Source organism: Macaca fascicularis, chromosome 11 (assembly GCF_037993035.2).
Source record: "Macaca fascicularis isolate 582-1 chromosome 11, T2T-MFA8v1.1".
Lineage (NCBI taxonomy): Eukaryota > Metazoa > Chordata > Mammalia > Primates > Cercopithecidae > Macaca > Macaca fascicularis.
This window is the reverse complement of record NC_088385.1, coordinates 50,167,266-50,181,578: the sequence shown is the minus strand read 5'-3', so window position 1 is coordinate 50,181,578 and position 14,313 is coordinate 50,167,266. Positions and strand designations below refer to the sequence as shown.

The window sequence follows — 14,313 nt, the reverse complement described above, 5'->3', positions numbered from 1 at the left end:
ATATGACTGAGCCTGCCGCTCCTTATCTTGTATTTATTCAAGGAAATGGGAATCTAGGTATTTTCAATGTTTACAGGTTTATACGGCCCAAGCTCAGTGTGTCTGTGAAAACTTCTGTTTTCTTCTGGAAGAATCAAGAAAAGATGATTTGAGAGATGATAATCTCTGGTCTGCGCTGAAGCAATATTTCTATTTTGTATACAAACAATCTTTGTGTATTATTCGTAGTATCATCTCAAAGGACAGGGAAAGTTACAATAGCACTTATTCGTTAAAAACCATGAAAGTAGGCTTCTCTCCTGCCGCCCCTCCCCCGCGCGTGGGCCCAGAGGAGCCGACCCGCCTGGCTCCCCTCCCCGGCACCGAAGGGCGGGCGGAGTGCCCTGAGGAGGCAGGGATGGGAGGGCTGGGCCCACCCTGGGCCGACCCACCGGCGGGCTAAGATGCCGAACTTGGGCGCTGCCCTCAACTGCGCGCGGAGGAGCACACAGTCCGACCGGGTCTTCTTCAGGTTCCGGCGGGACCCGGCCAGATGCCAGAAGTGGGTGGAGAATTGTAGGAGTGCAGACTTAGGAGATAAAACACCTGATCAGCTAAATAAACATTATCGATGGTGTGCCAAATATTTTGCGACCTCTATGATCTGTAGAAGGAGTCCTTATAGGACAGTTCTTTGAGATAATGCAATACCAACAATATTCGATCTTACCAGTCATTTGAACAACCCACATAGTAGACACAGAAAACAAATAACTGAGTGAAGACGAAATCAGGACACTGAAACAGAAAAAAATTGATGAAACTTCTGAGCAGGAACAAAAACATAAAGAAACCAACAATAGCAATGCTCAGAACCCCAGTGAAGAAGGGGGTGAAGGGCAAGATGAGGACATTTTACCTCTAACCCTTGAAGAGAAGGAAAACAAAGAATACCTAAAATCTCTATTTGAAGTGTTGATTCTGATGGGAAAACAAAACATACTTCTGAATGGACATGAGGTTGATAAAATCCCAGAAGGTCTCTTTACTCCAGATAACTTTCAAGCGCTGCTGGAGTGCCGGATAAATTCTGGTGAAGAGGTTCTGAGAAAGCAGTTTGAGACAACAGCAGTTAAAACGTTGTTTTGTTCCAAAACACAGCAGAGGCAGTTCCAGAGATCTGTGAGAGCTGTATTCGAGAAGAAACTCTCAGAGAAGTGAGAGATTCACACTTATTTTCCATGATCGTTGACGACGTAGTGGACATAGCAGGGTAAGAGCACCTACCTGTGTTGGTGAGGTTTGTTGATGAATCTCATAACCTAAGAGAGGAATTTGTAGGCTTCCTGCCTTATGAAGCTGAAGCAGAAATTTTGGCTGTGAAATTTCACACTATGGTAACTGAGAAGTGGGGATTAAATATGAAGTATTGTCGTAACCAGGCTTACATTGTGTCTAGTGGATTTTCTTCCAAAATGAAAATTGTTGCTTCCAGACTATTAGAGAAATATCCCCAAGCTATCTACACAATCTGCGCTTCCTGTGCCAAATATGTGGTTGGCAAAATCAGTACCTGTTATGGGAGTATCCGTTGCATTAGGAACAATTGAGGAAGTGTGTTTTTTTCATTGATCACCACAATTACTTTTAGAACTTGACAGTGTAATTTCTGTTTTTTTTTTTTTTTTCTTTTTTTCCAGAACAGTAAAGAAAGGGGTAAAGAACTGAAGGAAATCTGCCATTATCAGTGGACAGGCAGGCATGATGCTTTTGAAATTTTAGTGGAACTCCTGCAAACACTTGTTTTAGGTTTAGATGGTATAAATAGTGACACAAATATTAGATGGAATAACTGTATAGCTGGCCGACCATTTGTACTCTGTAGTGCAGTAACAGATTTTGATTTCATTGTTACTATTGTTGTTCCTAAAAATGTCCTATTTTTCACAAGAGCCTTTGGGAAAAACCTCCAGGGGCAAACTTCTGATGTCTTCTTTGCAGCCAGTGGCTTGACTGCAGTATTGCATTCACTCAACAAGTGATGGAAAATATTGAAGTTTATCATGAATTTTGGTTTGAGGAAGCCACAAATTTGGCAACCAAACTTGATATTCAAATGAAACTCCCTGGGAAATTCCGCAGAGCTCACCAGGGTACTTGGAATCTCAGCTAAGCTCTGAGAGTTACTATAAAGAAACCCTAAGTGTCCCAACAGTGGAGCACATTATTCAGGAACTTAAAGATATATTCTCAGAACAGCACCTTAAAGCTCTTAAATGCTTATTTCTGGTACCCTCAGTCATGTGACAACTCAAATTCAATACGTTGGAGGAACACCATGCTGACCTGTATAGTAGTGACTTACCCAATCCTGACACGTTCTCAGCGGAGCTTCGTTTTTGGAGAATCAAATGGAAACACAGGAGGAAAATTAGGTATGAAAATGAATGAAAGCGTCTTAAAGCCTATTTGGGGAACACTTTGACAGGCTAAAGATCAAGTAACTTGGCTTTGCTTAACATAAATTTTGATATAAAACACGACCTGGATTTAATGGTGGACACATATGTTAAACTCTATACAAGAAAGTCAGAGCTTCCCACAGATAATTCAGAAACCTTGGAAAATACCTGAGAGACTTTTAAAAATAGGTTTTCTTGGCCGGACGCGGTGGCCTCTGGATAATCTACCTGTTAAATGGCCCCTGTTTGAACTCTCATGCTTTGAGGACCTATCTGTTCTTCCAGAAGAGAACATTGAAAGTCCCATGTTTCCTTCTGCGTGATCTTTGCTGGTGGCACTCTGGAATTGGTTTAGTTAAGTCATTTTAGACATAGCATTTATTATCACTGTGAATCTCTACTTGTTGGGTCTTATGAATTCTTTGAAGAAATATATTTTGAAGAGGTATGGGAGGAAGGAATACATTTTATAAAATGTTATAGTGAAGCCCACAATTGACCTTTGACTAATAGGAGTTTTAAGTATGTTAAAAATCTATACTGGACAGTTACAACAAATTACCAGAGAAAAGCTTGTGAGCTCATCAAACAAGGACTTCAGTGTAGATTTTGTCTTTCTCAAAGGAGCTTAAAGAAACAAACAAAAGTTAAAGTTTGAATGGAAGAGCCTGTTGTTTTTCCACATCTCATTGTTGCTGTTTATATTCCTTTGTGGAGCCTACATATTCCTAAGCTTTTTAGCAGGTATATGTTGAACACTTGTGTTTCATGCTGAAGACAGAATCAGAGGCCATGGATACTGACAACTGATTTGTCTGTTTTTTTTTTTTTTCTGTCTTTTTCCATGACTCTTATCTACTGTCTCATCTTGATTTATAATCAAAACCTGGAAAACCTACAAAAATAGGTGTTGAGGTTTATCTAGAAAAATATGGAAAATATTGCTGTTATTTTTGGTGAAGAAAATCTATTTTGTATAGTTTATTTCAATCTAAATAAAATGTGACGTTTGTTTAAAAACAAACAAAAACCATGAAAGTAAAGAAATACTATGTAAGGCATCCCTTTGGCTGATGTATTGTATTTTCAAAGTAATTCCTGTGAATTTGAATTTATTTATCTCAATTTATTTATTGGAATTTATCTTATTTTAATTTTCTGTAAAAAGTACATTCCTTGACATAAAATACAATTTTGGTCTCAATTTGTGTGGGTGAGAATATTCAGTAATAGAAACCCTGCACTTTGATAAGTTCATTTCAGTTTTTTAAATGACCTTAATACTTAAGTCTCTATATATGTGTGCAGTGTAAAATGTTGGAACAAAAGAAGTCAGTGTGCATAATCTACAAAATTTCTCAAAAGAACCCTTTTCTCTCTAAGCTGTTTGTAAAGCTTTATTGACTACATGTAATTCATTAGTAGGCCTCTTTTGGATACCAAAATATTGATTTCAGCTTTTTATTTCCACCTTACTTTGTCTCATCAAGGAACAAGGTATTTCTTGAAGCTGCTATATCCCAAAGGGCAACATCTATTTTTTGCTACCCTCCCTTCATAATGAAGATTCAATATTCATATTGTCCTTCTTTAGCCTGCAACCTCTTCCCTTCCCAGGTGGTCTTGTATATTTTATACTTTATTCTAAATCATAAAATTATAGAAAAATAAAATGTTGGGTGTGTAAATGGTCACAGAAATTACCCAGTTCAATCTTCTCATTTTACAGGTAAGAGAACAGAGACCTTAAAAGGAGAAGAGGTTTGACATACATGTTCTTTGGTGTGACAATGTCTTGAGCATCACTCTTACTAGGCCATATTGGTTATAAATAGTTATTATTTTGGAAAAAATATGGTGAAGTACACTGGAATGAAAAAGCCTGTATGAATTTTTGCTCAGAGTCAGCAAATCCCTGCTCCTTAGTGCAGGCATTTACTTTGCTCTTTGAAAACATATTAGAGAGTCTTATATTGAAACCATTCAATCATTATCATGTTAGCCTGATGGATTTCCAGGCACCTCTCCAACTAGAACAGAGTTGTAGTTTTAGCTCCTCCCATTGCTTCCAGAGTTTTGTAATTTAAACTGGATAGGGAGAGAGCAGCTCCTTTCTTCTTCTATCCTTGGAACAATGCCTTCCCTTCCTTCATCGGCTTGCTAAAGTCTCCTTGCCTTTTTTTCTCCCTGTGCTGGTGGTGTTCCACCTTATTTGTCATTCAGTCAGGTCAGTGGGGCAAACTCCAAGACTGGCTCCTGTGTTCTCTGTAATCTTCTGCCATTTTTTTTCTTTCCTGGCAAAAACCTCTACTGGTTAAGTGCCACATAATGTCGATTTTTTGTTTAACACTTCCTTAAAATACAATTATTTTTGCTTTTCCTCAATACAATATATCTTTGCCTTAGTGTAGAATTAAAAAAAAATCTTAGTGGTAATAATTCTTTTAACCTTTTCTACCACTAACAGACTGCTAAAATTTTGTCTCATTAGCAAATTGAAATGCAGAATATACTACTTGAATACTTTGTATAGAAGGAAGCACTTTACTTATATGACCCTTAAACCATAGATATCAAGAACTTATTTTCCAGAACATTTTGCCAAAAGACCAATTTTCAGGAGCAAGACACATCAGTTCATTATGCTTTGTACAATTCCAATATAATGACCATTTAAGCAGAAGCAATGGTATAATTGTTTAGAAAAACATATTTCCTTTAAAGCAGTTGACTGTTCCACTTATATTTCATTTTTCCTGGACTAGAAACATTACTCTATATAGAAGTCAATTGATGTATTTTGTGTGAATCCATTGTGTCAGAAAAAATACTTCTACTAAATAATCCTATAATACTGTACAACAGGATATAGACCTTAATATGCAAAATGGTATAAAAGGTCAAGAAGTTTCAAATAAAATAGAAAATGATGATTAGACTCATCAGGAGTCTACATTCTCTTGAGTAAACTTAGCAGCACTGCATATTTCAAAAGAAAACTAATGAATCATTCATGAATCCCTCAAAATCAAGGGAAAGTTATTAATTTCCATTTTTCTTTATTTTTCTTTCTTTATTTTTTAACTCATGAGTTAAGTGCCATGTAGTTGACAATGTATTTTAATTAAATGCAAATATGTTCTTTGGAGGAAATATAAAGACAAATTGAATACATTATTAAGTGACTCATAAACAGCAACAGATAATATTTTTGTCAGAATTTTCCTGAAATTCTTGGCTTGTGAGAGTCTAGTTATAGGCTCCAAATTTGTTTTAAATTGTGTCTGGAAATAAATATTTACCCTCAAAGATTATTTTAATGTTCAATTACCTGAGGTTCTTTTAAGCTTTTCCCATATAGTAAAAAAAAGTGTTTTCAATATTAACATATTAAATAAAAATACAGTATTACATACCCACACAAAGAAAAATGAACGTAGGAGTGTAGATGTATAAACTTTCACAAAACAACCCTCCTGTACAACTAAAATCCAGATCAAGAAACAATGCTTCTACCACCTTAGAAAATCTCTCAACTTCACTCTAATCTCTATTCTTTGCATCCCAAGGGTTAGCCAGTACCTGGACTTCTAATGACATAGAGTATTTTTTCTGTTCTTGCATATTGTATAGATATGGAATCATGTAATATATATCCTTTTTTGGGGGTCTAGGTCTCTCTCTAAACAGTTTCTTTGTGAATTCATTTATATTGTTGCATGTAACTGCAGATTTTACATTTTCCTTCTGTCTAGTATTCCATTGTGCACATATACCATAATTTGTTGATCTTTTTGACTGATGATTGGCTTTTGGGTAGTTTTTAGGTTTGAGCTAAACCTAAAAACTATGGTTGTAGCAATTTGCATCCCCACTCAGCAGTGTCTGAGAGCTCCAGTTGCACCATGTCGTTGCCACCATTTGATATTATCCATCTTTTAAACTTATTCAGCCTGTGAGTATGTGCTTTTTTATTTGCATTATCTTGATTAATGATTTTCAGTAAAATTTCCAGTGTTTATTTGCATTTTTATATCCTGTTTGTGAAATGTCTTTTAGTCTTTTGACTATATTTATTGTTTGGTTGTCTTTTATTTAATGTAGAGTAGCCTTTACTAATATGTTCTGGATACAAATCTTTGTTAGATAAATGTGTCTCCCACACTTTTCACTCTCCTGATAGTGACTTAAATAGTTCTTAATTTTCTTATAATCCCATGTATTATTTTTGCTTTAGAAATCCCATGTCTTATTTTTTCCTTTGTTTCTCTATTTAGAAACAAGTTCTTTGCCATTTTATATAATTACAAATAATTTCTCCAGCATACTTCTGTCTCTCCAAATGATATCTTTTGGATGCACAGAGGTTCTTAATTTTGCTGTAATCCAGTTTATCATTTTTGGTTGACAGTTTTGAATCTTTCTAAATAAATTTTTACCTATTCCCAAGGCCCATATGTTATCTTACATTTCCTTAAAAGCTCTATTGCTTTTTCTTTCACATATAAATCTGCAATCCATCTGGAATCGATTTCTGGGTATGCTGTGAAGTAGGGAATCATTATCTTAATTTTTATTACATAAAGAATACATATTCATTGTAGAGAAAGCAGAAAATAGAGATTACTTATGTTCTACCACCCAAGACTATCACTCTGACACTGTGATTTGTATATTTCTACACACTGCTATTGTTATTACTTTTTAGTTTTGTTACATAATGATATTGATGTAAAAGATATTCTTTTTTTCTCTCTCAGATATATAAACTAAGACTGAGAAGCCTAGTTCTTTTTCTTAAAAAGCTCCCCTCATGGTCCATGATAAAAAACAAAATGAAAAGAAACAAAATGTCTCTAAGTTAATGTGAATGCCTTCTTAATTATATTTCACATTTTTTGTTTGTTTGTTTGTTTAAGACAGAGTGTCACTCTGTTGCCCAGGCTGGAGTACATTGGTGCAATCTTGGCTCACTGCAATCTCCACCTCCCGGGTTCAAACGATTCTTCTGCCTTAGCCTCCCCGAGTAGCTGGGATTACAGGCACCCGCCACCATGCTCAGCTAATTTTTGTATTTTTACTAGAGATGGGGTTTTGCCATGTTGGCTAGGCTGGTCTCGAACTCCTGAACTCAGGTAATCCACCTGCCTTGGCCTCCCAAAGTGCTGGGATTACAGGTATGAGCCACTGCACCTGGCCTGTTTCACATATTACAGGCTAACTTCTCAAGCAGACTTTTGAGTTTTCCTTCTCCTATGGCAAACTTTCCCATCAAAATCAGTTAGACACATTATCTTTAGAATCATGAGGGCCTGTAGTTTATTTTCTAACTCTTTCATTTTTTGCTTGTATCTTTATTAATTCCTGCATTCTGTTTTACATGATTTTTTAACCAACATTTTGGTTACTGGCTGAATTAATTTTTCATTCCTTTTAAAAATTGATCTAAAAATTTAAGGTGATAAATTTTCTTTTGAGTCCGGTTGTATCTCTATCCCATTTGTTCTGATGTGTAGCTTTTCATTATTGCTGATTTTTTTTCTTTTCTTATTTTATTTTATTTTTTTGTGATGGAGTTTCTCTCTTGTCACCCAGGCTAGAGTGCAGTAGCCTGATCTCGGCTCACTGCAACCTCCGCTTCCCAGGTTCAAGTGATTCTCCTGCCTCAGCCTCCTGAGTAGCTGAGATTACAGGTGCGTACCACCACGCCCAGCTAATTTTTGTATTTTTAGTAGAGACGGGGTTTCACCATGTTGGCCAGGGTGGTCTCGAACTCCTGACCTCAAGCAATCCATGTGCCTTGGCCTCCTAAAGTGCTGGAATTACAGGCATGAGCCACCGTGGCTGGCCTATTGATGATTTTCTAAAACAATGTTCAAAAGATGCATCTAAACATGCACATAGATACAATGCAAATACAAATGCTTGCATTTTCTACTTGACTCAATTTGTTTTAAAACTCCCTCTGAGGCCGGGCGTCGTGGCTTATGCCTGTAATCCCAGAACTTTGGGAGGCCGAGGTGGGTGGATCATGAGGTCAGGAGTTTGAGACCAGCCTGACCAACACGGTGAAACCCTGTCTCTACTAAAAACACAAAAATTAGTTGGGGGCGGTGGTACGCACCTGTAATCCCAGCTACTCAGGAGGCTGAGGCAGGAGAATCACTTGGACCCGGGAAGCAGAGGTTGCAGTGAGTCGAGATCGGGCCACTGCACTCTAGCCTGGGCGACAGAGTGAGACTCTGTCTCAAAAAACAAACAAACAAACAACAACAAAAAACTCCCTCTGAAGAAAACCTTTAGTTTTCCTGCTTTGTTTTTTTAGTTTATTACACTGTAATCAGAGAATGTTAGCTAAACTAGTTCTACTTTTTGGAGTTTATGAATGTTAAACAAAAAGTCTAGACACAACTATTTTATTAGTTATACCATAAAGGTTATTTACATTCTCATTCATATTCTTGCCCTTTTACCCTGTCATGAAATGGTAGGTATGAATTAAAAACTCCTACTACTAGTCTATTCTTTCCTATATTTCCTTATAACGCTTGCAATTTTTGCTACATGGAGGTGGTTACTATGCTATGCACTTATATACATACTCATAACTACCATATAGTTATGAATTTTTCATTTCGCTCTGTAACATTTGGATTGGTTCAGTACCCAACATTGATTTCAGTCTTAGCTCTAAGTTAAAATGTTTCAAAACTGTTTATCATTCCTTTTGCCCTCATTTACCCATTCTTTGGTTGGTTGCCTTTTGGCCTTCAGGAAAATATTCTCTGAGGTCTTGCAGATTCAAAACTATTTGTCTATAGTCTGTATTTGAAAGACAGTTTTGCTGGATAGAATCCTCAACTCATATTTCTTTCCTTGATATACATTAAAGGTTGTATCCTTAATACACAATAAGAATCTTGTTTGGATGCTGAATGCCTTCTGATGTCTTCTGCTGCTGAATGTTGCTGTGAAGAAATATGAATATGACCTATGGCTTTTTCCTCATAAATAACATTTATCTTTCCTGGCTAGGAAAAAAATTAATCTTTATTTTAAAGCCCAGTAGCTTTACTAGGAAATGCCTTAGCTTTACTAGGAAATGTCTTTATGTTAACCATTCTTAGTTAATTTCTTTCTACCCAGTGTGTTTGTCAAATATGAAAATTTAAGTCTTTCATTTTAACAAAAGCACTCTTGAATTATACCTTAAATTTGTTCTGTTAATTTCTTTTTTTTCTTCAGCGACTTCTTCCAACACGTATATGTGAATCTCCAACATACATCTTTTATTTATATTTATCTCCCTATCTCCCTAGTCTGTCCCTCTCTCTCCCTCCCTTCTTCTCTCCCTTACCGCTCCCCTCCCCTCCCCTCCCCTCCCCTCCCCTTCCTTTCCATTTCCTTGTTCCCTCCTCTGTTTATTTTCATTTCAATGTGGTCAGTTTCCCATTTTCTCCATATTCCTTATTGTATTTTTCATATTGCCTATTTTCCCTCGTGCAAGTTTCAATTTATTTTGTTAGGATACTTTCCCCTCTCTACTTCTTTTCTGAGTTGTTCCAGATCATATTTTATTTCTTTCTGTTGTCTCTCTATATCTTCCCAGGGTTCCTATGTTTCTACTTTGAGGTCTTTACTTCAAAAGCAGTCTCTTGATTAATTTTTTAAAAATCTGTGACAAAATGTTTGGTGACGACTTTTATTTGCTCCATGGCAACATGTTTGCAGTGTTCTTTCATCTGTAGGTAAGTTTTGATGCTCTTTACCATGTTTGTTTCTTATAATACGTTTTTATTTATTAAATGCAATCCTTAAAAAATAAAGCATCCTTCCTTCAGCCAGAACCGCCATCTTCCAGTAATTCACCAAAATGACGAACACAAAGGAAAAGAGGAGAGGCATCTGATACACATTCTCTAGGCCTTTTAGAAAACATGGAGTTGTTCCTTTGGCCACATATATGCGAATCGATAAGAAAGGTGATATCGTTGACATCAACAGAATGGATACTGTTCAAAAAGGAATGCCCCACAAGGGTTACCGTGGCAAAACTGGAAGAGTCTACAATGTCACGCAGCATGCTGTTGGCATTGTTGTGAACAAACAAGTCAAGGGCAAGATTCGTGCCAAGAGAATGAATGTGCGTATTGAATACATTAAGCACTCTAAGAGCTGAGATAGCTTCCCAAAATGCGTGAAGGAAAATGATCAGAAAAAGGAGGAAGCCAAGGAGAAAAGTACCTGGGTTCAACTGAAGCACCAGCCTGCTCCATTCAGAGAAGCACGCTTTGTGGGAACCAATGGAAAGGAGCCTGAGCTGCTGGAACCCATTCCCTTGATTAATGGTTCCCTATGAATTATTCATATTCCCTATGAATTCATGGCATAATAGGCGGTACAGAAATACCTCCGGACTGTAAAAATGTTTCTCTTCATTGAGTAAAAGTATGGTGTCCTCCTTCCCTGAAAAAACATTTAAAGCAAATTTTAATTGTGTCTTAATTCATTGTGTAATGTCTTTACTATTTAAATTTAATGTATTTCTTGCTGAAAGATGTGAGGTGGCTTATTGTGCAACAAATTACTCAATTGGTTAGAAAACAGTCAGATACTATTTATGAAACATTTATACTGGTTTGAAGATAGTCCCTCTAAATCATCATGGAACAAATAAAATAATTTATAAAATAAAATAAAACATCCTTGAATTAACTGGATTTTCTTGGACTAGTCTTCTAGCCTCTGTAGTTCTCTGCTGTTACAAAGACAGATTGTTTCTTCCAGCTCTGGCTCCTCTTTGTTATTATTTGCATAGCTCACTTCCTCTGCTTTTCTGGACAAAATTTGGTCCAAGAGGACTTCTGCTGGCAGCGTGCTCATGTGCTCAATCTCTGATATTCCACAGATGGAATATAGCTTTCACAAAACAAGGTTAACACTCACCTTCAGCAAACACATTTTTTTTTTTTTTTTTTCTGGCGTAACTTGACATCTGCCTCTGCTAAGTCTCCTTGCTCCTCTCTGGATAGTTTACTTCTCCATATGACTTCTACCTCATTTGTTTATAGTAACTGTCATGTGATCTGGGAGTTATCCCTCTTCTTAAAACAAAACAAAACAAAACAAAACAGTTCAAGGAGGTGAAAGTGAACTATTCTGGTATATATAATAATATTCATCTTTTAAATTAATTTCTTTATATTTCATCTATATGAAGTTTTACCATCTTAAAAAATAGTGCACATGCATGTGAAGCAACTGTGGAAGAACAGGGAAAGAATCACCCAGAAGAATTAGAGGTAACAGTGCCTCTGGCTCTTACAAAGCCAGGAACAGTCTGTTTTTGCTAACTACAATGGGAAGCCTTTTGTATCCATGGGCATTGGATAGAGTACAAAGAGGGTCTTGCCTTAGTAGTAGAAGATAATTAGCCCTAGACTGAGCTCTGCTTTACTCTTGCTTAACAAATGTTAAAAGTAAGACCAGAGACGACTTGTTTCCAAGCAACTTAACTGCATCCAGAGCAAAGTTCAAGAATAATTATAGTAATTCAAAAATATCCAGCACCCCAAAATGCAAAATTAACTGTGTATGACATACAATAAAACAATCATCAGGCATCCAGGAAGTAGGAAAATATGACCAATAATAAGGGAAAAATCAGTTGACCTAAATTCACTGAGCACTGACCCTTATGTTAGAATGGACATCAAATGAATTATAACTGCATTTCATATGTTCAAAAAGTTAAGTAGAGGTATGTAAGATACAAAATAAGATTCAAGTTAAAGTTCTAGAGATATAAATGACAGTATGTGAAATGGAAGGTACATAAAATAGGATTAATGGCAGAATAGAGAAGGCAGAAGAAAAGATTAGCAAACTTGAAGATATGGAAATAAAATTATCAAAAATGAAACACAAAAAGAAAGATAATTTAAAAAAGTAAACAGAGCTTCAGAGAGTTGTGGGACTTCATGCAAGCTGATATACGTTTAACTGGAGTCCTTGAAAGAAAAGAGAGAGAGGAAACAGAAAAAGTTTTGACCCTAAAGATTCTTCCAGAAAGCTCCTAGAACTGATAAAAGAATTAAGCAAAGTTTCCAGATACAAAATTAATGTACATGAATCAGTACTTCTTCTATATGCCAAAAATGATCAAGCTGAGAATCAAAGCAAGAACTCAATCCCATTTACAATAGCTGGAAAAAAAAAAACTTAAATACAAAACTACAAAACATTGCTGGAAGAAATCATAGATGACACAAACAAATAGAAACACATCCCATACTCATGGATGGGTCGAATCAATATTGTGAAAATGATCACACTGCCAAAAGTGATCTACAAATTCAATGCAATTCCCATCAAAATACCACCATCATTCTTCACAGAATTAGAAAAAACCATTCTAAAATTCATACGGAACCAAAAAAGAGCCAGCATAGCCAAAGCAAGACTAAGCAAAAAGAACAAATATGGAGGCATCACATTACCTGATTTCAAACTATACTATAAGGCCATAGTCACCAAAACAGCATGGTACTGGCATAAAAATAGGCACATAGACCAATGGAACAGGATAGAGAATTCAGAAATAAACCCAAATACTTACAGCCAACTGATATTCAACAAAGTAAACAAAAATAAAGTGGGGGAAAGGACACCCTTTTCAACAAATGGTGCTGGGATAATTGGCTAGCCACATGTAAGAGAATGAAACTGGATCTTCATCACTCACCTTATACAAAAGTCAACTCAAGATGGATTAAGGACTTAAATCTAAAACCTGAAACTATAAAAATTCTAGAAAACAACGTTAGAAAAACCCTTCTAGACATTGGCTTAGGCAAGGATTTCATGACCAAGAACCCCAAAGCAAATGCAATAAGAACAAAAATAAATAGCTGGGACTTAATTAAACTAAAGAGCTTTTGCATGGCAAAAGGAACAGTCAGCAGAGTAAACAGACAACCCACAGAGTGGGAGAAAATCTTCACAATCTATACATCTGACAAAGGACTAATATCCAGGATCTACAATGAACTAGAACAAATCAGCAATAAAAAACCAAACAATCCTACCAAAAAGTGGGCGAAGGACATGAATAGACAGTTCTCAAAAGAAGATATACAAATGGCCAATAAACATATAAAAAATGCTCGATATCACTAATAATCAGGGAAATGCAAATGAAAACCACAATGTGATACCACCTTATTCCTGCAAGAATGGCCATAATCAAAAAATTAAAAAATAATAGATGTTGATATGGATGTGGTAAACAGGGAACACTTCTACAGTGCTGGTGGGAATGTAAACTAGTACAACCACTATGGAAAACAGTGTGGAGATTCCTTAAAGATCTAAAAGTAGAACTACCATTTGATCCAGCAATTCCACTACTGTGTATCTACCCAGAGGAAAAGAACTCATTATATGAAAAAGATACTTGCACGCATATGTTTATAGCAGCACAATTCATAATTGCAAAAACATGAAACCAATCCAAATGCCCATCAATCAATGAGTTGATAAAGAAACTGTGGTATACACATATGATGAATACTACTCAGCTATAAAAAATGAATTAATGACATTTACAGTGACCTGGACGAATTTGGAGACTATTATCCTAAGTGAAGTAACTCAGGAATGGAAAACCAAACATCATATGTTCTCACTCATAAGTGGGAGCTAAGCTATGAGGATGCAAAGGTATAAGAATGAGAAAATGGACGTTGGGGACTCAGGGGGAAAGGGGGGAAATTGTTGAGGGATAAAATACTACAATGGGGTGCAGTGTATACTGCTTGGGTGATGGGTGCACCAAAATCTCACAAATCACCACTAAAGAACTTATTCATGT

General features: G+C 36.3%; 1 pseudogene; it reads left to right on the top strand.

The window, feature by feature from the left end:
- The first annotated feature begins 443 nt into the window (after window positions 1-443).
- LOC102139866 (52 kDa repressor of the inhibitor of the protein kinase pseudogene) lies at window positions 444-2,621 on the top strand (annotated as a pseudogene).
- The last annotated feature ends 11,692 nt before the right edge of the window (window positions 2,622-14,313 follow it).